Source organism: Phaethon aethereus (genome assembly GCF_964289735.1).
Source record: "Phaethon aethereus genome assembly, chromosome: 2".
NCBI lineage: Eukaryota > Metazoa > Chordata > Aves > Phaethontiformes > Phaethontidae > Phaethon > Phaethon aethereus.
In genome coordinates, this window is record NC_138582.1 from 93,893,057 (window position 1) to 93,917,971 (window position 24,915).

Below are 24,915 nucleotides of genomic sequence, written 5' to 3' on the forward strand. Positions count from 1 at the left end.
GAACCTTGTTTCAGAAGTGAGCAATTTTCTGTGTGGCTCCTGGCATCTATAAAGCAAACAAGTCTTTGTTCAACTCCAGTTACAACCTCTCTGGGACTGCTGTTGAAACATGGCTAGCAGGCGTGGTATGGTGCCGATACACTTCTTTCTCCCTGGTCTTAACCTGAGCTTGTTGATGCCTGAAAAATGCATGTGAGATTTATTTGCGAATGATATTGCTCTAATATGGATTTCAGATATCTATCAGATACTGTAGCATGCATGTGTATATAGTTGCACCTTTGAACAGTTTAGGTAATGAAGTATTTGATCTGGATTTAGCTGAAAGCTGTTATTAGGCTTCTAAGAAATTTTGTAGGAGGAATGGCTTAATTAGCATGGAAGCCAGCCTTGCAGAACTAACACTCCTAACATTGCTATCTTTGTTAATATATTTAGCCACACTTGGTTCATTAATTACATGGAAAAAGGCTGACTAACCCAGTGGAAATGTTGGGGAGGTGGGGGGGACTAGAGGGTGAAGAGGAGAAACTGTAAAGGTGAAGTTTCTGGTTCTGCTGCCTAGTGGTTCAGGTTGTTCCAGTGACTAGCAGCATTGCTGCTGTCAAGCCCAACCGAACTAAAATCCTCAGCTGATGAGAGACAGATGATGCAAGAGTGTGTCTAGGGCAGGAAATGGAAGATTATTGGTGTTTAATGCTGGAGTTTGCTATTAAACTAAGAGGAAAAGATGAGGACTCCTAAAGTCTGCTCCAGCTGAAAACGTTCTTTCAGGGGTTTTTGGATGGTCTTCAGCTGTGGTTGACCTTGGTTGGCCACACAGGTACTAGTGCAGGTGAAATGGCGGGATTATGGAGGATAATGGTAGCATGGCCCCCTTCAGTGGAAGCATGCGAGAGTGAAACTGAATAAGTATTTTTCAAGATGGTTTGCTTATGGGTTTAAATAAACTAATTGCTTTGTCTAGGCATTGTTGTATATTGTGAATAAACTTGATACTCCTGAAGTAATGGTTAAAGGTGAAAGACTTTATTCCTTGGTTGCTTTGTTACCATGATTTGGTCGTCATTCTTAGTACCTCAGCTGTACCTGACTTTTTTTAGGCTTCTGCTTTTAAACTATTTCCTGTGAATTCCTCATGACAAGGTATGAACGTTGGTGGTTGAAGTCTGTAATGAGTAGTATTTACTATTTTAGTAAGTAATGAGATTTTATAGAGCGAGAAGGTGCTTTGGGTCTACTCCTTAAACACTTTCAAAGGAGTGCTCCGGTTCTGGACACCTGTGAGAGGACCTTGTTGGGTGCCCAGGCCTCTTGCGAGTGGAGTTTGAAGAGAAGTCAGTCAGCTCTATGCTTCTTCCTCTGTTATTTGAAACTGATGTTAAATGCAGTGAAGCTTGAGATGGGTGTGGAAACTTCTGTCAAGTTTCTGTCCCATCTTTGTGATGGAAAAAGAAACTTTGTGTGCGTGGTGATATGAGCAAGAGGTGAAATTGTTGCGGGAGGGCAAAACAGTTCGGGGAGAAGAAGAAAGTCCAAGTCCAAAATCTGAAAGCAGAGCACTGTTTGGAGCAAGACTGAGGCACTGTTTTCCCTGTTTTCCCCTCCTCAGGGTCAGGAGGCTTATGACCCAGAAGTTCCATAATGGCCATTCTCCTTCTCTAGATCTTTATTTCACCTTGGTATGAAGATTAGCAGAGAGAACTCTACATTTCTCTATCTTGATTTTTTTCTCTGCAGCATGGACTGGCACAGCTACTTTAATGGAGATTATACTCTTGTTCTCAGACAGGCTGACGTGCAGTAGCAGCGTGCTCTCCCTCTTCCCCAGCTGCAGCGGTGGCACAGCAGAGCTCTCCACCTAGAGGGAGGAGACAGAAAGGCTGCCTGCAGCCACCCCAGCAAGGCTGGCTGGGCTGCCTTGGCTTGGAAGACCAGCACTTTGCTTGAAGGAGGTACTGATGGTGAAGTTGTGTGTTGGTGTGTTGTTTCTTTTTTTAATAAGGGAAGAAATCAAGTAACTGATAACTTTTTTGTTAGTACTTTATTTTCAATAAAACCCCTAGACTTTCCTAGTCAAGAAGAGGATGCAGTATATATGAACTTGATTATAACAGTCTCCGTGTTTTTCAGGCCTCTGTGTGCTTTGAAATCACTTGCTTAGAGCTACCATCTTTGCTATGCCCATATCTTGATTTGAAAGGAGGCTTTTAAAGAGCAGGTGCACGCCTTACTCTGGCTGAAGAGAATACTTGGATAAGTGTTTCCCAGCGCCCGCTGAACGCGTGGCTATGCTTGCAGAACAGACCCGGTTGTGCCTAAACCTGAACTTTTTATCACAAGTGAAAGTATGTATTTGTAAGCAGCAGAAATTGTGTTCTTCCAGTATATTAGCTTTCTCTACCTTTTCCTTGTATCTCTTCTCCCATTGGGTCACTTCTGTTTTGGGCTTTATCTTTTATATGACCGTTAGCTGCCCATCTCTTGTGCTGTTGGGTTTTGGTTATTAGGAAAACTGCTGCCAGAATCACTGTCATCAAGCAGCTGTAGCTGCCACCGTTTCTAGGTGGCTGACTTTAGAGCTGACATCAGCCCCTCAGCTTCCCAATTTGAGTGGGAAGGGAGGTAAAACTCCTCAGTGAGCAGTCTTCTCTCCAGATACGGAGTTATGAAGTATGTGTCTTTCTAAACAGAGTTTCACTGTGTCACAGCTGGCATGCGATGCGGTGATGTAGTGCTGGGTAACGAGCAAAGTAATTAATGAGACTTGTATTTGTCCTACTCTGGGACTTGAGAAGTTGCCAGTTTATTCCCAGACTTGAGTTTTTCACATGTTTGAAAAAAGCCACAAAGTTAGCCAACAACAATTTTGTTCTTTTCTATTAACGATTTAGTGTTGTCCAGATGTGCAGGGATTTACATACTACTTCCATGCATGAGGAGCTGTGGAACTGTTGCATCCAAGCATAGTTTCAGGAGGTAATAAGGTTTCTGTTCAAGCAGAAAATTGTTCTTCTTGAAAAAAATATTTCAAGTCATTCACTGAATGTTACCTTTTGAAAATATTATATATATCTTGTTCATCTGGATACAGAATAGGTTGTTGCAGAAGGTATGTATTGCTTTGGCATAGTGGCAGACTTTTAAAAAAAATCTTGGACCCTGATGAAGAATAGAAGTATGTGTTTCTGGGTTTTGGCAAAAAGTATTCACTTTGTTTTTTGTGGAAAGTACATGTTATAAAGATTCTAGCTATGTTTTTTGACAAAGAGAGAAAACTTAATTTCATTCTTTTTTTCTTTTTCTAAAGAAGGAAATTTATCTTTAATGTGACTAGGATGAAATCCTTGTGTTCTTATGTATGCCTGGAGTATTTTCACTTTCCTTGTGTGTTCAGTTTCTTCAAGCTTTGCAGCACTGGCACATGGACTTTCAGATTCCTCATATGAACTGACCTATTTTTCTGTTCCAGCCTCAATGAGAAGAGTTTGCTTATGGATAACTGGCATGACAACCAAGGATAGAGAAAACAATGTGTAGTCGTACTTTAGAATATGGCAGATCTACAGGGAGCTGCTGGAGTGTATGTGATATTTGTTAATAAGAGTTAAATCTACCCTATTTCAGTCTAAAGCCATAAGCCCTTGTCTTATCACTAGACTCCCTGATAGAGTCCTTCCCTGTCTTTCCTGTAGGTCCCCTTCAAGTGCTGGAAGGCTGCAGTAAGGTCTCCCTGGAGCCTTCTCTTCTCCAGGCTGAACAACCTTAACTCTCTCAGCCTGTCTTCAGAGAGCTGAGCACCTCTCCTATGATCATCTTCATGGCCTTCCTCTGGCCATGCTTGAGCTTGTCCATGGGTTTTTGTTCATCCTTTTTGAGTGCTTTTACAGGAGGCCAGATAAGTTTGTTGGCCCATGTGAAATAGTGCTAGAGATGATCCTTTCATTCAGTTTAAAAGTCTGGATTGCTGCTGCTTGTGACCTGAGGTATTGTAGCATGAGGAGTCATTATGGCTGTGGCTGTTGGTGAGGCAAGTGGGGAGGCACCTTGTTCTTAAGGAATTAGGGTAATGAGTAACTTAAATAGTAACTAAGTATTGGGTTGTATGGAATACAGAAGGATTCCAGGCATGTTTTCCCATGCTGCTCTGCCAAGGTTTCCTAGTTTTTACTTGCAGTGCATACCAGTCTGGATTCTTCATGGACAAATGCATTCAGTCCTAAGAACTGTGCTGTTGCTACTGATATGCATCAATGCATAAGAAGTGATTATGTGATTACCAGTCTTTTTCATAACCTTAGTTTCATTGCAGGCAACTTTCTTCATGGCATTGAAGTCAAATTCTTGCCTGTAGGGAAATGCTGGCACCTTTACTGGTCTGGAAACTGCTGGAGGTACAAATACAATTGTGTTTTGCTTCCTCTTTCTGTGTGTGAAGATGAAATTTTGGTCTTTTAGAAGAGATTAGCCTACAGAATGCTAATTCTGATATTGAAAGAGTGGAGTTTCATACTTGAAGTGAGTTAGTGTTTTATTGCCATTTGAGCTTGACAGTATAAAGACACCTTAAGTTATTAATTTCAGAAACAAGAACCTCATTCTATATAGCTTATCACTGTGCACACATATATCTCTATCAAGTGGAAAGCCTATATGTTCAAATTAAGCCTTTAAAAAACTTTTTAATATGCCATGACTGACTGAAGCTATCTAATGCTCTGTTTTGGCCAAAGTTTGAGATGGAGCAGCAATCTTTCCGTCAGAAAGCTGCCTGGGATACGCTATTCATATGACTTCTTGATTTCTGAATAACAGCTTGTGACAATTTTTTTTCTATTGCCAGAAAACAATGACTTACTCATATTTCTGAACTATTTAAAAAATAGATGTGTTTGTCACAGTTCAAGTATAGAGGCTGTAAGAACCATGTGTGCTACAGTGATAACCTTCCTTCTGTTCTGTGTTGGTGTATTATGCCAAATACAGTCTTTGTGCTGTAGTAAAATGTCATCTTGTGCGTTGGGGTTCTTGGTGACCTTTTCAGTTTTGAACATAAACGTGTTGAAAATACTGGATTTTTCCCAAGTGTAATAAATGTCTGCTACTGTTCCTGAGTATCTTCTCTTGACGTCTTTTGAACTTTGAGAACACAAAATCACTCATTCTCACGTATCATAAACATGGAGCATAGCAAAAGTCTTCAGTTTTGATGTAATTAAATCTGGAAGTTTATCTTAGAATGCATGATAAATAGCAACAGTGACTGCCTGCTCAATAAATATTTTAAAGCTAATTGTATGTAATTGTCAAAAGAAAAAACATTCTGTGCCACATAAGATATCTACAAATTACACTGTGCTTAATAGGCTGCTGCTTGTGGTGTGTTGGCCAGATTCAGTCCTCTAACCACTGTCTACACTACTGATTAATGAGAGAGGAAAAAAAGGTCTGGAAGAACCAGGTGAGAAGCTGGGCCTGAAGCAGCAGGAGTGCTTTGACTGTAGAGCGTGCTGGGGCTGCCGTACTTGGTGGTAGTGGTGGATGAGGAGCTGAGCAGGGGCCCTTTGGGAAGAAATGTGAGAAGAGTAGAAAGACACTGCAGTTTCCTTTACCTGTCTGCAGAAGTTGAGGACCCTCTTTTCTGGCAGCCTCCAACTAAGGTGGAAAGGAAAGAAAGGGAGAGGGGAAGGACTTCTTCCTCAATAAGGTGGACATTGAATCCAGCTGAGGCTGTCTCCCTCAGCTTGCCTGTTCCTTTATTCTTCTCATCCTCTCAGCAATGAGGGAGGTATTAAATGCATCTTGGTGCATGCACTTTCTTTCATTTTCTGGGAAAAGAAATCATAGCCTCTCCTCTAAGGTACCTGGAAAGTCTTGGTCAGGGAGACAGTCCTGGTTTGGGGGAGTGATCTGCAGCGTCTTTCTCCCTTGCATGTCATCTTCTGGTGTCTTCATGGGTTGTAGCCCATGGGTTATTTGGATTGCAAATACAGTGCTCTACTCCAGAGCACTATGATAGGACAAATACCTGCTACAGAAGTTTGCCTGAAACTTTTCTTGTCAGAAGTGGACAGAGCTGTGTTGCTCTATTTTGGCTACAGGGCCAATGCAAAGTGGGAGGTTGGAGGGAACTCACAGGGATCAGCCTCAACTTAAGCATGAGGTATGGACTTGGGTGTATTTGTGGGTGATGCCAACTTCCAGTTGAAGCATTGCGCTGTCAGCTTAATAACAAAAAAACCTTTTCTAGGTCAATTTTGCCATATGTGGTGGGCATCAGTTATTTCACTGTAACTGTGTGCGGATGGAGGCTGGGATTTGAACCCCTCTTGGCAATCGCTGCAAGCTGACAAATGTGGATGAGAACTCATGCTAATCAAAAAGGTGACAGTCAAAAACTACCTTGTTTTATTGAGTGTAGATTTTAACCACACAAATGTTTCAGGGCTCTGGACTGCAACGGACATTTCTACCTGCAACAGGCATTTCTACCATTTCATTAAGTGAAATAAGGTGTGCATACAGGTGTCTATCAGTTTTGATACTGTCAGAAACTTCTTGTAGATTTATAATGTTGAATCAAGTGACAGCAGTATGTTGAATGTGAGTGAGACTTTGTTTAACTCCAGAAAATGCCTTCTCACTAAATCTTTATTCTCAGTTTAAGACTGAGTTTGAAAACTAACTCCCCAGTAAACTAATAAACTTGAACAGCTTTTTCATGGGAAATAATCTCAGTGCTTTAATTGTATTTAAGATGTCATCTTTAATACCAAAACTTATGTGCATATTAACTACTGATTATTTTTCACTTTTAGAGGGAATCAAAATTCTAGATATTTAGACTTGCAGCCAATCTTTTTTGTGGGGAGCGACTTTCATGTAAAGGCTTTCTTAATGTGGGTCTTAAGTGATTCTTATACATACGGTGTACAAACAGTGAGCTGCATTAGTGCTCCCTCAACAATGTTTCTTCCCCCATGAATGTTATAGGATTCCGTTCAAAAGCCAATAAACTGATGAATCTGCTTAATGAACCATGTGAAAACACAGTTAAGAGTTAAAAAGGAATAAAAAGAATATTAGAGATAAAATGTTGCAAAGAGGCTACCTTTTCTATATTAGCAATGTCTAGGCTAATGGAGGGCTGTTTTCAGTTTCTAATTTGAAAGGCTAGTAATTTTCAAAGTCTGTTTAAATAAGTTCATGTTAGCATGGTAACTTGCACCAGATACGTGGTGCTTTAAGGACAAGGACTCTTAGCCGTGTCTTCAATAAGTTAATATTGAAAGAGGCGTGGGGTTTTTTTGCTTTACAAAGAAATAACTCTGGTTTTATTGAAAGCTAACAACTTTTAACCTTCTCTGGTGGACTTTTCTGCCAGCTGTTATTGAAACCGGTGTGCCCCTGGCTCATTAGGCTGCGCAGCTGAGGCTGCTGCGCTTGCCGGAAAGCAGGGCATTTATGATCAAGTTCCTGTTATTGCCTGGCTCTAGAGAAAAATGCCAAATTCAACCAGACATAATACAGTAGGTCCACTGTGGGAGACTTGTGCGAATGCTGTTTTGACATTTGTAGACTGGGATTTTTATTTTTCCATTTCTACGGTTATTTCTTGACAATTTGTTCCAAGCTCTTAAGCAAGTTTTGCAAGCAATTACGAAAATGACCAACCTTGACACCATGTGTTAACAGGCCTGGGTAATGTGGAACAAGCAAAGCATCTGCAAATCTTTTTGCAATTGTGTTGAGATTGAGTGGCTTATCAGTTGTTTGGGCTTGGTTTTGGTAATAATGGTACAGTTTTTAAAAATGCAATCTGCCATATAATCAAAATGCAGTAGAAAAGCAAAGTACATTTGCTGCAGCTTTGTGACATTAATTTATTTTCCACAGTTTATAAGAATCACTTAAACACTAATTTTAACTTCAAAGATAAAATCTGTGGCTTTTCCAAAAGTGTTGAAGGCTTCCTTCATTTGAATACTTTCCCACATCAATCTACTGTAGTTTTTTTCCTATATTGGGTGCTATGTAGCTCATGCAGAAAGTGTTTAATTTTTCTTTGAGTACTACTTTGAAATCCCTTGTAGCTGGAATTGTTCCTGAGTGATCTGTTTCATTCAAAGCTTCTCTGTGTGAGAACAATTTACAGTTGTGGTGGACTAGGGTTCACTGTGGTGAACTGTTCTGGGCAAAAGTGGCTCCGTTTTATGGACATGCTTTCTTCCAAAAATAAATGCCAACAGGTCCTTCTGTGCTTCTGTACCTTACTTTCTCCTTATCCACACAAGGGTGTTTGGGACATAAATTGGCATATCTGTTCCTTAAAAACTTGACCTGAATCACAGTTGCAACCATGCAGTTGGGAGGCGCTTGATTTTTAAGTTGGATGCTTAATCTCGGTGGCTTTTTGTATTTCTGTACTTTTCAGTCCTGTAGAAAATGAGCTCATTTTCAAAGCATGTACACCATGAAACATGCTAGGTATTAAATATGGGTTGTAGACTACCTTTGGTATTACTTAACCAGGAGAATATGTTACTCTTTTTGAACAACAATGTTAATATATATACTAGGTTTTATTCTTTTTAGTATAATGAATTAATAGACCTTTGCTTGTTTACTGCACTGTATTTTCTTGTGGCTGGGGCCAACCTGGACTCTGTTAAAATGAATGAAGCACTAACAGTTGGAAACCCTTTTGCTTAGAGTAGTTTTAAATCTCCTGGGGGGGATGAGTGAAGATACAATTTCCAGCTCAGGAGCTGGGCTACAACCAAAAACAACAGAAAGGAAAGGTACTACCTATGAGACAGTCACCAATGGTTTCAAGTCCAATGGGCAGTGGCTTCTTCCATGGCTTGCTTCCTTCTCTGCTCCTTTTAAAGGTGTTCAGAGTGGAAATCTTCCTGCCATCAAATGGAAGAGGTTATCTTTAGTCACATTTTATAGATTGGAAAGCTTGTTGTTCTTCCAGATTTTCTATTTAAAGTTGCCTGCGGCTTTGAAATAACTTGTCGTTCAATTTAACAAGTTGAATACAATCAAGTGAAGAAGATCTTCAGCAGGTGCACAGAGAATAAGCTGCTGTTGTGGGAGATTTCAATAAGTCATCCTAGGTGTCTAGCCAGCAGCTTCTTCCAGTTCATGGATTTCTTAGCCTTTTGAATATGTAGCACTTGTGTATTACGTTAATTTTTGCAAACTTTAGTCTGTGGTAGTACAACTAATTTTTAAGGCTTTAATTGCGTAGAAACACTGTGGTATATATGTTTAAATTTTATTAAAATCCTATAAATGTGTCTGCCTTGGATAAAATGTGAAATCTAGCACATGGGTTCTTATTCTTCAGAAAAAATGGGGTTTTTTTAGATATAAGGTGTATGCATTTGAGGGGGAGGAATTAAGACACTAAATGGTTAGTTTTACTGTCTGCTGTAAAAGTCAGTTAATCTGGACTCTGCACTTTGTTTTCCTGCTGTTCATGGCTTGCACTGAGAGGTGGAGAGTGTCCTATAGCCAGCAGCCTGCAGGAATTCATGCAAATTAGCTGTTCATGCAAATTTGTCTTTGAAGCTGGATCCTCACACCAGAACTGTTAAGAATATCTCTGTAGACACTAAACCTCTCCTTCTCTCCCCCTTTTTTTTTTTCTCTGGGAAATAGTCAGTTCCCACTCTTTCCCTCAACAGAGGCAAACAAAACATTGTAGAAAATGTCCCCATGAGCTCTTCAAGCTTAGCTAGCTTATCTGTAATGGCAGGTGTCTGGTACTCTTAACGGTAGTCTTGTTCACAGTTTACTTTAATGGTTTCCAAATGTACAGCAATGGAAACAAAATTAGGGGTTCAACCACCTGTTCAGTCTTGAGAGGAAGGCTGTAGGTCCAGGGGGTTTAGGTAATGCTTGCCTCAAAAAAAGAGGAGAGAGGTTAAGTCATTGTGATTAAATAGTTATAATGATAGTAGATATTTTAGGGTAAAAACTTTACTATAAATGTGCATATCTTTAAGAAAGTATGCATAGCTTCTTTTTGCTTTTTAGAAGACTTTTAAGTAAAAATACTTTGATTTAAGGAAGTATCTCAGCTAAGACATTAACTAAACTGTTGAAGTTAGGTTACTAAGGCTGGGGATGTATAACACCCAAAGCTCACAGCTCTGTTTACTAGAGCTATGAAATAACCAAACATAATAGCAGGGCTACTGAAACATTAATAACTTCATTTCTCTGGGGGAAAAAACAGCTGAATTCCAGATTGTAGTTTAATCAAATGACCTGAAAATTGTAATAGTTTTCTTAATCTATCAGTTTTGATAGAAGTAGAGAAACTTGCTGTGGAAAATTTGTGAAATGTCCTAGTAAATGTCATCGATGCAAGAAAACATTTTTAAAAAGTACATAAAAACTAATTTCAAGTTTGACTCTTACAGTCTCAATAAGAAGCTGGAGTTTTAAGACTTGCAAAGGTGTAATTTTCATGTAAATAATTCTTAGTTTAGAAACAAAAGTACTTCTGAAAACTGTTGTGTTGTCTGAAAGGAATACTAGACCCATTTAAAAATGACACCTTCCAGTTCTACTTGAATGTATTACCTTCCTCATAATAAGACTGCTGTAACAGAACAAGTGAATACTGATAAATATAGAGAAGAACATTGTTGTGTAAAACTTGTGACAGGAGAGTAATAGTCAATTTATTTCCTGCAGTGAGGTTTCTTGCTTTGCATGATAGAGAACCTTTTCCAAGACTTGATTTGGGTCACAATCATTCATCGAAGTAACTCATAGCCTTTAATCCAGAGACTGGAAAGGGGGATCTGAGGACTTTGTCCTTCTTTATTGTTATTTGCTTTCACAGTAAGACTTTTGAATAGTTTTAGTAAGATAAAATATAAAATGGTAATAAAATAGCAGAATGCATATAATTTGGGTATGTTATAAAGACTAGTAAATTATAGCCAGATGACTCCAACTGTATAAAAGATTTAGCCTTGTATTCTCTGGAAGTGCTAGCTGTGGGGACTGAATTTCTGTTACGAGTTGTTAGCAGAACCATGAACTAAAGTAGATGCCAGTATGGCACAAGGAGTATGATTTCAGTTAAAACTTCTGTTCAGAAACAGAAGAGACAGGAAGATACAGGCAGGTGTTCACAGAGGAGCTTTTAGTTAACTTCTAGGTACAAACTGTATCTTACAACAACTCGAGTATAATATGGTGGATTTTTACAGTACGATCAAGCATCAGATGGAACAGTCTGTGTTCAATGCCTTGCCACTATTAACTGTCATTTTTCTAGCCTTACCTGGGAATGAATGTCTTGCTACACTGATTGCTTGTTGTCTGGCTTCCATTATTTTTGCTCTCAGTTGAGATGATATGGATAGGCCAAGACAATACAGACTAGCTGACAAATTTATTTCATCTAGAAGTCTTGCAGAGTTATAAATTGCAAGCTCTTAATTAGACAACGCATGGGACAGGATCCTAATGAGCTACTAGATGTAATACTTAAACTGACTCAAGTCATGTAACTTAATTTTTTTCTGATTTAAATCAGATCCTATAATTCAAGAATTCAGATAATATCATCATTCATGATGCTCTGACTAGTTGTACAATATAAGAACTTGAACTTTAGTGCATGAGTTGAACTATGTAAGTTTTGTATTCCAATAATATAACTGTGATTTTTTTCCTTAGATCTAGTCTGAAACTACCCTCTTTCAGTTTTAAAACCATTATGCCTTGTCTTATCGCAACAGGCCCTGCTAGAAAGTCTGTCCCCATCTTTCTTATAGGCCCCCTTTAAGTACTGGAAGGCTGCAATAAGGTCTCCCTGGACCTTTCTCTTCTCCAGGCTGAACAGCCCTAACTCTCTCAGCCTGTCTTCATAGGAGAGATGTGTCAACCCTCTGATCATTTTTGTGGCCCTCCTCTGGACCCGTTCCAACAGGTCCATGTCTTTCCTTTGCTGAGGGCTCCAGAGCTGGACGCAGGACTCCTGGCTGGGGTCTCACCAGAGAAGGGTAGAGGGGCAGAATCCCCTCCCTCAACCTGCTGGCCACGCTGCTTTGGATGCAGCCCGGGATACGGTTGGCCTTCTGGGCTGTGAGTGCACATTGCTGGCTCATGTCAGCTTTTTCATCCACCAGTGCTTCTCGGCAGGGCTACTTTCAATCCCTTCATCCCCCAGCCTGTACTGATACAGGGGGTTGCCCTGACCCAGGTGCAGGACCCTGCACTTGGCCTTGTTGAACCTCGTGGGCCCCTTCCTTGTGCTTGTGCAGGTCCCTTTGGAAGGCATCTTGTCCTTCAGGTGTCAACCACCTCAGTGTGGTGTCATCTGCAAACTTGCTGAAGGTGTGCTTGATCCCATTATGTCATTGATGAAGATATTAAACATTACTGGTCCCAATACAGACTCCTGAGGGACACTGCTCGTCACTGATCTCCATCTGGACATTGAGCCATTGACCACTACCTTCTGGATGCAACCATCCAACCAATTCCTCATCCATCAAACAGTCCACCCATCAAATTAGTATCTCCCCAATTTAGAGAGAAGGCTGTTGTGGGGGACTGTGTCAAAGGCCTTACAGAAGTCCAGATAGATGACACTGGTAGCTCTTCCCTTGTCCACTGATGTGGTCACCCCATTATAGAAGGCCACTAGGTTGGTCAGGCAGGACTTGCCCTGAGTGAAGCCATGCTGGTGCTCTCAAATCACCTCCCTATCTTCCGTGTGCCTTAGCATAACTTCTAGGAGGATCTGTTCTATGATCTTCCCAGGCACAGAGGTGAGGCTGATGGGTTGGTTGTTCCCAGGGTCCTCCTTGCACCCTTTTTTCAAAAAAGTAGCAATATTACCCTTTTTCCATTCTCTAGGGACTTCACCTGACTGCCAGGATTTTTCCAATATCATGGACAGTGGCTTGGCAACTACATCAGACAATTCCCTCAGGACTCTAGAATGCATCTCATCAAGTCCTGTAGACTTGTGCGTGTTCAGGTTCCTCGAGTGGTCTCAAACCTGATCTTCTCTTACGGTGGGAGGGACTTTGCTCCTCCAGTGTGTGTCTTGCAGTCCATCCCCTTGTGAGGTGTGAGAAGAGACACTGCCAGTGAAGACTTAGGCAAAGATGTCGTTCAGTACCTTGGCTGCTTTCTCATCCATTTTTAGCAGTTTGCCAGTCTTGCTCATCACAGGGGTTATGCTTTCTTTGACCTTCCTTTTCTAGCTGACATACCTGTAGAAGCCCTTCCTATTATTCTTTGCATCCCTTGCCAAGTTCAGCTCCAGCTGCACCTTGGCCTTCCTGACCCCATCCTTACACAACTGGGCAGCATCCCTGTACTCATCATGGGATACCTGTCCCTGCTTCCACTGCCAGTGCATTTCCTTCTTGCCCTTTAGCTTGCCCAGCAGGTCTCCACTCAGCCATGCTGGTCTCTTGCCTTCCTTTCCTGATTTCTTACACCTGGGGATCGAGAGCTCTTGCACTCTGTGGAAAGCATCCTTAAAGATCTGCCGGCTCTCTTCAGCTCCCTTGTCCCTGAGGGCAGTTTCCCAGGAGATCCTATTGACTAACTCCTTGAAGAGCTGAAAGTTTGCTTTCCTAAAATTCAGGGCCCTGACTTTACTCTCTGTCTGCCCCATATCCCTCAGGACATGCCTTCTTTTGCTCCTTCCCCTTAAGCTACTACCTTCAGCCTGGCAGGAGGAGGATACAGCATCCCCTTGATCTTGGTTTTTTTCTGGTGGCTGATCCAGCTTCTGTCTCAGGGAGGGCAGACCATGGTTCCTTGAGTCAATCTCTTTCTCCTACTCCATGATGCTCCTTAACCTTTCTACCTCCTCCTATAGCTCTGCCACCAGGCTGAGCAGATCACCCACCTGGTCACACCTCACACAGCTGTTCTCGCTGCTGCCATCCATTACCAGTGAGAGGCCCTGGCACACTCTGCAGCCTGAGGCCTGGAGCTCTGTCTGGGTTGCCGCATCTGTCCTGGTGAGTGCAGAGGACATGGCTTTCTGCTGGGTGACTACCATAGCTAAGCTCTGCCTGAGAGGGTGATGACCACCAATAGAACTCATCTCTTGAGCTGGTAGGGCCTCTATGCCCTCTGTGTGTGCCCTTCCATGCAAACTGCTGCGCCATGCCCTGGAAGAAGCTGGAAAGTCCTTGACTTAGCATAAACATTGCTCAGGAACAACTAAAACATCAGTGTGTTATCAATGTTATTCCTGTCCTAAATGCAAAACACAGCACTACACCAGCTACTAAGAAGAAAATTATCTCTCTCTCAGCCAAAACCAGGGCAATATCTACCCCTTATTCTATACCATCTATGTCATGCCCAGGTCCCACACTTTCCAATACATCCCAATCAGTCATTGCTACCTTTCTTGTCTTTTGATATATACACACAGATATCGTTCCCTTAGGCTATGGGCCATCCCTCTAAAATGTGTGTTGAGTTAATTAAGTCCATAACTTTGGGCCTTATCTGTCATAGCAGTCCTTCAGGGCAGGAGAGATGCTGTATGGTGTTGGATTGTTGCATGTTGAGGCCAGTTCTATTTCCATCACCGCTGAGCTTGTCCAGTTCTATCATTGCTGCACTTGCTTGTTCTCATCAACATTCATTCTTCATTAATCTGGATGATGCTTATTGTAATACCATTGATATGGCATATAGCAATCATAGTAATGATGACAGATAGTATTATATAGCAGTCAACATACAATTCAAATCATTGCCTATTCTCACCCAAAATCAAATCCCCTTGAGGTACACATGGGACTTCCCCATCCTTCTGCATTACCCATTGAGTCCATCCAGATTCTTGAGCAAAAGCAATCCCACAGATGGGTTTGCCTTTGCCTGAGGCAGGAATAACCCAGAGTGTTTTCCCCAGCATATTTTTTAGGTGCACCACAGGGACTTTGTCGCCTTCTACAGTACATACAAGTTTTGATTGGGCAGAGCCAGCTTGATTGGCAGATCCCCTAGTTTTGACTAACCAGGTGGCTTTTGCTAAATGTGTGTATCAATGTTTGAATGTCCCGTCACCCATTGCTCTCAGTGTAGTCTTTAACAGTCTGTTGTATTATTCAATTTTCCTGGAGGCTGGTGCACGATAAGGGATGTGATATACCCACTCAATGCCGTGCTCTTTGTCCCAGGTGTCTATGAGGTTGTTTTGGAAATGAGTCCTGTTTTCTGACTCAAGTTGTTCTGGGGTGCCATGTTGCCATAAGAGTTGTTTTTCAAGGCCCGGGATGGTGTCCTGGGCGGTGGCATGGGGCACAGGATATGTTTCCAGTCGTACAGTGGTTGCTTCCACCATTGTAAGCACGTGATGCTGGGTTTGGCGGGTTGTGATATAGTCAATCTCCCAGGCCTTCCAATACTTATATTTCAGCCACCACCCTCCAGATGAGGCTTTAACCGCTTGGCTTGCTTGATTGCAGCACAGTTCACATTCATGGAGAACCTGTGCAATAGTGTCCAAGGTCAAATCCACCACTCGATCACAAGCTCATCTCTATGTTGCACCTCTTCCCTGATGGCCGAGGGGTCATGGGCCCACCAAGTTATAACTAATTCACCCTTATGTTGCCAGTCCAGATCCACCTGAGCCACTTCAATCTTAGCAGCCTGATCCACCTGCTGGTTGTTTTGATGTTCTTCAGTGGCCCAACTCTTGGGTATGCTGGCATCTACATGGTGTACTTTTACAACCAGCAGGAGGCCCTATTGCAACAGGACAAGGGGTAATGGTTTTAAACTAAGAGGGTATATTTAGACTAAATATAAGGAAGAAATTTTTCACAATGAGGGTGGTGAAAGACTGGCAGAGGTTGCCCAGCGAGGCGGTAGATGCCTCATCCCTGGAAAGATTCCAGGTCAGGTTGGACAGGGCTCTGAGCAACCTGATCTAGTTGAAGATGTCCCTGCTTACTGCAGAGGGGTTGAACTAGGTGACCTTTAAAGGTCACTTCCAACACAAACTATTCTATGATTCTAGAGTGCAGTAATACACTGCACTCTAATTTTGTCACAGTTAAAGTATAGATAATGTGAAGCTGCCATTAGTAAAGACCTGTCACAGAACAGTTTCCCCTTTCTTTTATTCCCTCAGTCTGGGAAAATTAGGCATTGTGAGTGTCTTTACGTTCATCCTGCTGAACTCATTCATTTGTTCCCCTCCTCTATGGGGGAATGCACTCCTTGCCCTGAGCCCCCACGAAGATGGGAGATCGCTTTGGCTCTAAATATTTACTGACTTGTTACGAGCTATTTCCTCTTGGTAACTGAGTATTTATCTGTTTCTACTATCAGTAGTCTGAAGTAAAGCAGCAAAAGTGGTGTTTTCTCTTTCAAGTGTTTGGAGAGATTTGTGGTTTTTGAATGAAAGCACTTAGGATAAATTCATCATAGTCAAGTATTGTCTGTGCTGAGAAGGCAAACATGGTGGGATTAAAAAAAGCAAGCTTTTTATTTTCTTGTATGGAACTTTTTTTAATAGACCTTGATTACCTTGCAGTAACCTTCCATATGCTTATGTTTACAGCCCTTTAAATGAAAACCTTAGCTTCTGAATTTGAGCTCAGTGGTGTATATGGAGATCTTTAAGATTACTCTCCATACTGTTCCTGTTATATTTAAAATGTATACCCATCACCTGCTCTTTGATTTGGCAGCACATCCATTTTGGTATGCCTCTTCCTACATGCCTGAGAGATTCTTGTTAACAATGGCAATGTAGAGCCTGCTACAGCAGGGAATGTTGAGGCTTCAAGCAGGTTGAGTTGGCTGAGTGTCATCAGGAAGGATGGGACTTTTGTAGCCTGCACAGTCCGCAAGTTCAATTTACTCACAGATCTGTACAGAAGAAACTTATAATTATAAATTACAGAAAATCTATATGAAAGGAATGTGCAATTATATATTGGAGATGCAGCACTGTAATAAGAATACTTTTTTTGTGGTAATTGAGATCTCTAGCTGGTAGTCTAGAAAGACAAGCTCCTAGATGTGCTTGAGACTAGTTGTTGCACTTAACCTTTAAATGCTCTCACAGTGTGTTCATCTCAGAAAGTTCATCTAAGAAATGCCCACTTTTAATCACAGAAACTTCTGTTACAGAGTCTCATCAGTCTGATTACATATACACTGGGACTCAGGTTAAAACTGCAGAATAACCATTAACCAAATGTGATTAAACCGTGAAGAATGATGTGGGTAGTAGCATCAGCTCCATTTTCACGCTGAAATGTTTTTGCTTGTGTTGTGATACAGCTTGTATGGAGTCTGCAAACTGGAATTTGGTGGCTCCTGGCTGCTGAAGTGGGGGCAACCCACTTTAAGGTCAGGTAATCAAATTGGTAACAGTTAGTTCTCTCTCTTTTTTTTTTTTTTCCAGTCCTCTAAAACTGTAAGATATATCTAGCCATTTATTTCTTGTCTGCTCAGTGAAACTTGGAATTTGATCTTCATCTCACTGACCAAAGCATCTCCAAAACCAGTTTTCATGTAATCATCCAAGTTACTTTTCTTGCACTAGTTGCTCTGATTAAACAAGTAAATATGGTGTTTAGTGGTTGTCTGTAACGGCTATATACGAATGTGTTGATATAGCCATAGTGGATTTTATCACTTTGAAATTTAGTCCTTCAAAGGAAAATTTCTCGGAGAGAGCTATTCATTATTAAGCTTCTTTAGGAGTAAACTAAACAGGTTATTTGTATATTCTGAGACAGGGGAAAAAATCTTGCTGCCCACTGCTTAGGGTACCCACCTGAGCTCTTACAGGTGGTAGTTTGTATTCTTAGCTTAGATCATATATGTACACTTCAGTAATTCTACCTCTTGTATAGAAAGCTGTGATGCTTGCTCCAGAACAGCAGATAACCTGTGGCTTTGGTTGTCACCTAGTAAGGTTCAGATCTAGGCTGAAGACTGCTTTGATTTTGTAGACGCTGTTATCTGTCAGACTAGAGATGTGTCTCTTTGAAATGCTACCCCAAAGATTTGGGTGGGGTGGACACCCAAAACAAAAATCCAAGTGCTCAACAAAACCACAATATTTTTCCTGGTGAAAGCTCTCTCTAGTATGTTCCCATGAAAAGTTTGATTTAGCTGGAGTTTTCCTTGTAAAACCCCTCTGCTTTGTCAGGAAACTCCTTACTAGCCCAAGAGTAGAGCTGTTTCTATGCCAAGTAATAATCCCAGTAGCATTAGAGAGCGACTATGATAAATGGTACTTGTTCACAGAAGCGGGAGATCATTTTTACCATTTAAAAAATCTCAGAGCTTTTTCTGCCTGAACACAATAATCACTTAAACTAAATGACTCTTTCAAGACTGGAAGCTATGGACAACTTCAATTAAGAGGAAACTTTTTTCCTGTGTGGTTATCTGTGACAATAAATGTAACTGTGCAGTAGTCTTACCTTTATATGACTTCTATTAGACATAGGAAGAGGCTGGACAGCCCTCTTAACCAAATTTTCTAAACTATTTGGGTTTTTTGGCTTTGTTTTTTTTACAGTAAACCACTTCTGAAGTTAGACTCTAAAAATGGCTGGGTTACAGGAACTTTTGAATAATACTTGATATATGAGCGAGAGTATAAACTCTGGCAAATATGGGGATAAAATAGAATAATTCTAACATGCGTTTTGTATTGGGAGGGGTGATGGTTGTGAGCGATTTTGGGGTTTTTTTTTCTCCTCTCACTTTAACTGACTTATTGCCTGTATTTTTAGCAGCAGAGAATACCTTAGATCTTATGCAATTCTGCCAATACGATAAATATCTGTGGCCAGAATTACGTTAGTCTTTGAGCAGTATTTTTCATTCTTACCACAAAGACCATCCAAAATTGTCATTTTTAACAGTCCGTGCATGTTAGTTGTTGGCATGTTAGTTGTTCTGTGTCTTGAAGATACTCAGCTGGTAAACATACTGTTTCAGTACTCTAGCAGTGTAACGGATACTACATAATGTTGAACCCAAGCATGGTCTTAATAAAATGGCTATTTTAAATGCCTTATATAATTTTAGAAACAGTTAAGGTGCTTTAAAAGTAATTATGTATTCAGCAGGTCAGATTGTGACAGATTTCTGGGGGCAGATTGTGGGCAGATTTCACTTTGCTAAAACGTGTCCTACAATTCATATTTTATAAAACAGCTTATCTCTAGTTTGAGCTTTGTTTTATCAGATTTATTGCCGAAATATTTTTATGAAGACAAAACTGTTGTAATAAATGTGCTCAGTGAGTCGCTATTAAATGCGCTGACTTGGGACTATACCACAGCTCCCTTGCTGAGCACTTAGACATCAGTTGTGTTTGGATAATCTCCTAAAGTGAAAACTTGTTTCTGACTCCTGTATTCCTTACTATAGAATAAAACTACTTTTTAGTGTTAATACACTTCAGTTGAAAGTAAATACTTGGAAAGTATTTTAAATAATATTTTTTTAAAAAACAATTTTTATTTTAACTAATAAATATTTTTAAATACAAAATAAATAAAAATTTCTACTCGGAAGGTAGAAATAAAAGATATTTCTTTTTCCTTGAACTTTACATCAATGCAGTAGGTACATTAAAAAGAAAACTAACAGTGTGATATCAAAAACTTAAAGATGCTGCTCAAAGCCACAATAATAAAGAAAATTTTCTCTGCAAGTTGATCTACCGTCATGTCACGATCTAGCACTGTTGCATTATATTCTGGTTGGAGAATTCAGTATATTACTTTGGTCCAATTATTAATGTTACTTTTCTGAAGCACACACGCGAAGAAACAGTGCTGATATGTCACAGTATGCTTTAAAAAAAAAAAAAACCCAACAAACAAATCCAGCCACTAAATGCACAAACACATGTGCAGCTTCCCCCTGTTCCCCTGAGTTTGACTTGATTGATCATAATCTTGATCACATTGCTTAACTCGGTGAATGCCATCAGCAACTAGATTTTCATTGCCATGGGAATGTACAGTTCAGGATAGTTTCAGACTATAGGTTTCCTGTTTTGTTCCTTTCTGAAAAAAAAAAAAAATTCTGATAAGGTCAATAGCTTTCATTTAACCTCGTGTTACTTGTGCCCCTCCAGCTACAGCGAAGTCACGGTTAAAAGCACAGCCGTACGGACTGCTGGTTTTCAGGTAGTCCCTTCACAATACCTACTTTTTCCCATATTTAACCCTTCAGAGTTAGTATTCATATTGCTTCACCCAAGTGCAAATGCATGCTGGTATTAACGCTTCAGCCTTGAGGAAGCCCATATTGCTGCCAGCAGAGGATTAAAGTCTGGAATTGTTGTTGCACGCAAGTAGCATTGCAGAGAATTGTCCGGTCTGAAATGCTCTTTGTAAAATCATGACTTCCCATCAAACGAGTTCTAGGAAAAACTCAGTTCTGGAACAAAAGTAATAATTTTAAGTAATGTGTACAAAAAAGTTAACACACAGTAAATTAATCAGGATAAATATTTATGTAACCATGAACAGCAAAAGCCTACAATATAGGATTATGTGACATTTTTACATGAAACAGGTCATTAAACTTACTATGCTGTTGCAGTTGAGGGGAAAATAAATAGTTGGTTTGTATTTACAGCTTTGGTTTCATGAATAAAACTACTGTATGAGTTTAAAAAATGTTAGATAAAGAAGTTTCTGGCATGTGTTCTTTAATTGAAATTGAAAAAGCATTGCTGTCTTTTTAAATTGGATGTCTAGACAGGGGAGATGCGTTTCCTTTTACTGAAGAGAGCTGAATATTCTCTAAATCTAGATTAGAGACTTTACAGGCAGATGAGATGCAAATCAGCTGTTCTAGAAAAGCTAAGGCGTGTTTTTGTGTTGCATAATTACTTGTGCGCAGAGGCCCTGTGTGTATGAACCCTTTCCTTCCTGAGCAATAATACCGAGTTACAGATTTAAAAACACATTTCTTGTTTTGCTTGAAATCAGCCTTCACAATGCCTACCTGTGGCTTGCTTATGGGAAGCATGGGTATGTTTTGCAAGAAGCTGGTTGAACCTAATCGTAGTTTTTTCAGTGATGGTTATGTAGATGGATGATAGATGTTTTATGTTGATTAAACCCTGCTCCTGGGATTCAAAATCTGGGTGCTGAAGGGTTTTAACTTGGGGGCAGCCTACCAACATTTTAGGGTTTTTTTTTCTGCATAGTTACTGAATATTCCTTACTCCTTTTGACACAGACCTCATTCAATGCATTTCATACCATTATTTCAATAGTTAACTGAAGGACAGAGGAGTGTTTTTAAAATAGTGAGTGATAGTCTAATGTTTTAACATTTTAATACTAATTTTTTTTCTCAACATGTCTATCAGTATTCATTGATTATTTTTTAATTATTATTTTAGGAGCAAGACCGGTGGAGAATCCCATGCTGATATATTATACAGTGTTTACTTAAATGAACACGCATTGCCATTTTTGAAATATTCTTGGGTTATTTAGATTTAGTCTTAAGTATCAGCATAAAGGTCTTAAAACTTTCTACTCATAATTTTCATGAAATAATGTTAATGTGATATGTTAGTATTGACTGTAGTCTTCACCCTGAATCTTTATAAGCAGGTAGAGATGTTTTGTGAAATGCAGCAGCTATTCACCCTTAAGATTTGTTGTTGTTGTTGTGATTAATTCTTTTTTGCATCTTTAACTTTTACAGTGCATCATCATTACTCAAATTCTTTTGCTTTATTACTTTGTCTATCATGTCATGTAAATCAAAGAAGCCAAAGAAAGGTGAGCTGTTACTTTTTTGCCCTTTAACTAGTTTGCATTTTGCCAAGCTACCACAGGCAAGTGGTCTGTCTTTCAAGCCAAGTAATTGTGGACATGTAAAATGTCCGTGATTTCCACACAAACCCCCCACTCCAGAACTCTTGAGGGAAGATAAAGTGCAAAATTGATTTTAAGAAAATCGTGGGTTTTTTGAAAGTTGTGATTGTGTGGATATTGCCATGGATACTTGGCATAAGGAAATGGTGCATCAGTTCGTGAACGTGTAAATGGCAATGCTTGCGGCATATATCTTTAAAACCGCATTGATTCAGGATGTTGATCGTAATTGGCATGGTGCAGATTGAAAATGTAGAAGCATGTGTTTCCTAGCCTTAGGAAAAAGTGATTCTTTGATAATATTGTAGTTAAAGCCTTAATCCACAAACATACTACATATGCTTTCCTTTTATTGCAACACAGCACAAAGTGATTAAGTAGCTTGGTGAGTTTTCTCCTGAGTGGTTTCATCCCAGATTTAGATATCTGTACCATGGGATGATATGAATTTTCCAAACTGATTACCTTAAGTGAGGTTATGATGCAAATAGGGACATTTTGAAGAATTCAACTGCTGTAATTCAACTGAGTTTGTGAAAAGCTTTTTGAAGCTATGGGGGTGGGTCTGGATGAGATTTTTGAGACTGAGAGGTGTCTGGGAGTGCCCTCAAACCCACTCAAACATCTGTCCCTATTTTTTTCTTTTTAACTGTTGTTTGCTTAACAGCTTTCAATCCATCACTTGAGAGAAAAGCTTTTTTAGATTGAGCTGGTTATATTGTTCTCTGCAGTTGTGTGCTTTAAGTCAATGTGTATGGCAGCTTCCAATTATGCATTTTCTTGCCCATACCAACCCTACTTTCCTTTTGCTGCAAAAGCGTGGAAGCCTGAAGCTTTAAAGTTTGTAGGAAGTTTTCTGGTAAAGGAGGGAAGGAAGTGGGCAAAATGAAGATGGTGGTAGGAAATGAGTAAAAGCCTGTACTTAGAGTGTCTCTATATTTGTCCCGTGGTTATCTACATTCCACCTTTCTCAAGACTATTAATGAACTAGAGTCAAGATTAGGACTTGTGGTTTCATGACTTCAGTAAAGGGTAGAGTGGGAAACAATTAAGGCAGTAAATAAATCTTGGTTTTCTGTCAACCATAGTATGGGTGTTCCAGTGAAGTATGTGGTGTGCCTTATCCCAACAATGCTACTTATTAGTACTTTCCTAGTGTCTGTGAAAAGACTATAAAACCAGTTAAGGCCTTGTAGTAAATCTCCATTACTTTGAAACTTTTGGGGCTGATGGAAAGAACATGACTTGTTGGTATTGTGTTGAGATTGTCTGTATCACTTGTCCAGAAGTGGCGTGTGTTGTGTCCTGCCAGGATCGTCTGATGGGTTTTCCTGTGATTTGAGGCTTGCAACTAATTTTAAAATGTTTGTAGCTAGCGTGTTGGTATTTCTTTATACCTCATATGTAATATATGTATAGAAGAAATTTATGAACAGTGTGGGTAGTATATACTGCCAAACAAGGATCTAAAATGTCTTTAAGCGTGTAAGGTGTTGAGTTTATTGTGGGTTTTTTAACTCTTAAAAGCTGCTGGCTTTCCATGGTGTCAGAAGGGGCAACAATAGAAGACTGTATAATTATTCCAGAAAGGATCTCTTGAAGTAATGATTGTAGTGGAGTGGTGAGAACATAACATTGTGTGACCAGTAGCAACGTACACTTTGTATAGAAAGCAGCTCCATGTTTTGGTGTTGTTTTAGGGTTTAGAAGTGTAAATAAATCACTGTGGAATAGAACCGGTTGTTGCATGAGGCCTGACCTGCAGTGACCAATGCTGTGCCCGCCCTGGCAGTAACCCAGTTAGTTATCCCATGGGTGCAGAGCGTTCGGGGAGTTCGTACGTATGTATTCTGTGGATTCACTAATGCCTAGGGATCCTTTGCAGTAACAACACTTTCCTTTTTATCTGAGGCCTCAGAAGGCCCACATTTATTATTGTCTGGCTTTGTTTTACTTTCTGTTAAATTACATTATCCCAGTAATTTAACAATTTCACAGCAAACCTTGGATTGTGGGACTTTGTTTCAAAGATAGTGGGTGAAAGTGTATGAAAACTATTGCCTGTGAAAATATTTTACAGTCAGTCTTCAGAAAATGTAAGAATGCCTCTTGAACTTCTTTTGGGGAGGAAATTCTTAATCTTGCTGAGTATTTTTCCAGCTGATACTGTAGACTACAACTGTCTCATCCATAAGGAGCTCTATATGCAGAGCCTGAATGTGATTTTTAAGAACTTGCATAGCAGGTTGCTTTGTAAGGAGCTATTAATTGGCATAACCAAGTGCTTAAAAAAAAGATGGATGCTAACACTTCGCTGGTCTTGTGTAGTTTAACTTCCAAAATTCATATTTTCCTCGCTAAGTGAGTGCTGCTTCATGAGCATGCTGTAGCTGAACTTCTTAGGTGCTTTCTGTTTTCTTGCCTAAATTTGAACAGACCCAGCAAATCACAGCCCTGCTGTTCCCTAGTGTGTAGCACTGTCATATAACAAATACGCCACAAGGTGGCTCAACAATATAGCACCTCTACCATTTCTTAAAAGTTTTTGGTTCACTTCACCATTGCAGTTTCACCATTGCAGTATTTCACTACAGTTTAGCACTAATGTGAAGACGCTTGTCTGCATAGTGCTGCAACCTGCTGTCAAGTTTCGAGAAATATATAGGTACTTCAGCGCGTCGCTGTGGTCTGTATTGCACAAGCGTAGAGACTGTGTGCTCTTATAGCGTGGTGTTACAGCAGATTTGTATTTCAGTCACTTTTTGGAATTGATTCATCTGAGGTCAATTTTTGAAGCTTTAATTGCAACTTTTATTCTCAAGCCTTTCAAAGTAGGGGTTGGCTTAACTGTTTGTAGGGAGAGAAAATGGAAGTAAGTAATTTTATGATACTGAAATGTGAACTCTTTCCAAAAAAATTAAAATACAAATGACCATACAGCTGCAGAAAGAAACATGATGCTTGGGACCAAAAAGTGGCTATAAAAGTGTCACCTTGTTTTGAAATG

General features: G+C 40.0%; 1 protein-coding gene across 1 annotated transcript in view; it reads left to right on the forward strand.

Moving 5' to 3' along the window:
- Positions 1-24,915, forward strand: part of GMDS (GDP-mannose 4,6-dehydratase) — a gene marked incomplete at its 3' end in the record, with an annotated part of 432,088 nt that overhangs the window by 15,385 nt on the left and 391,788 nt on the right. The window lies entirely within an intron of this gene.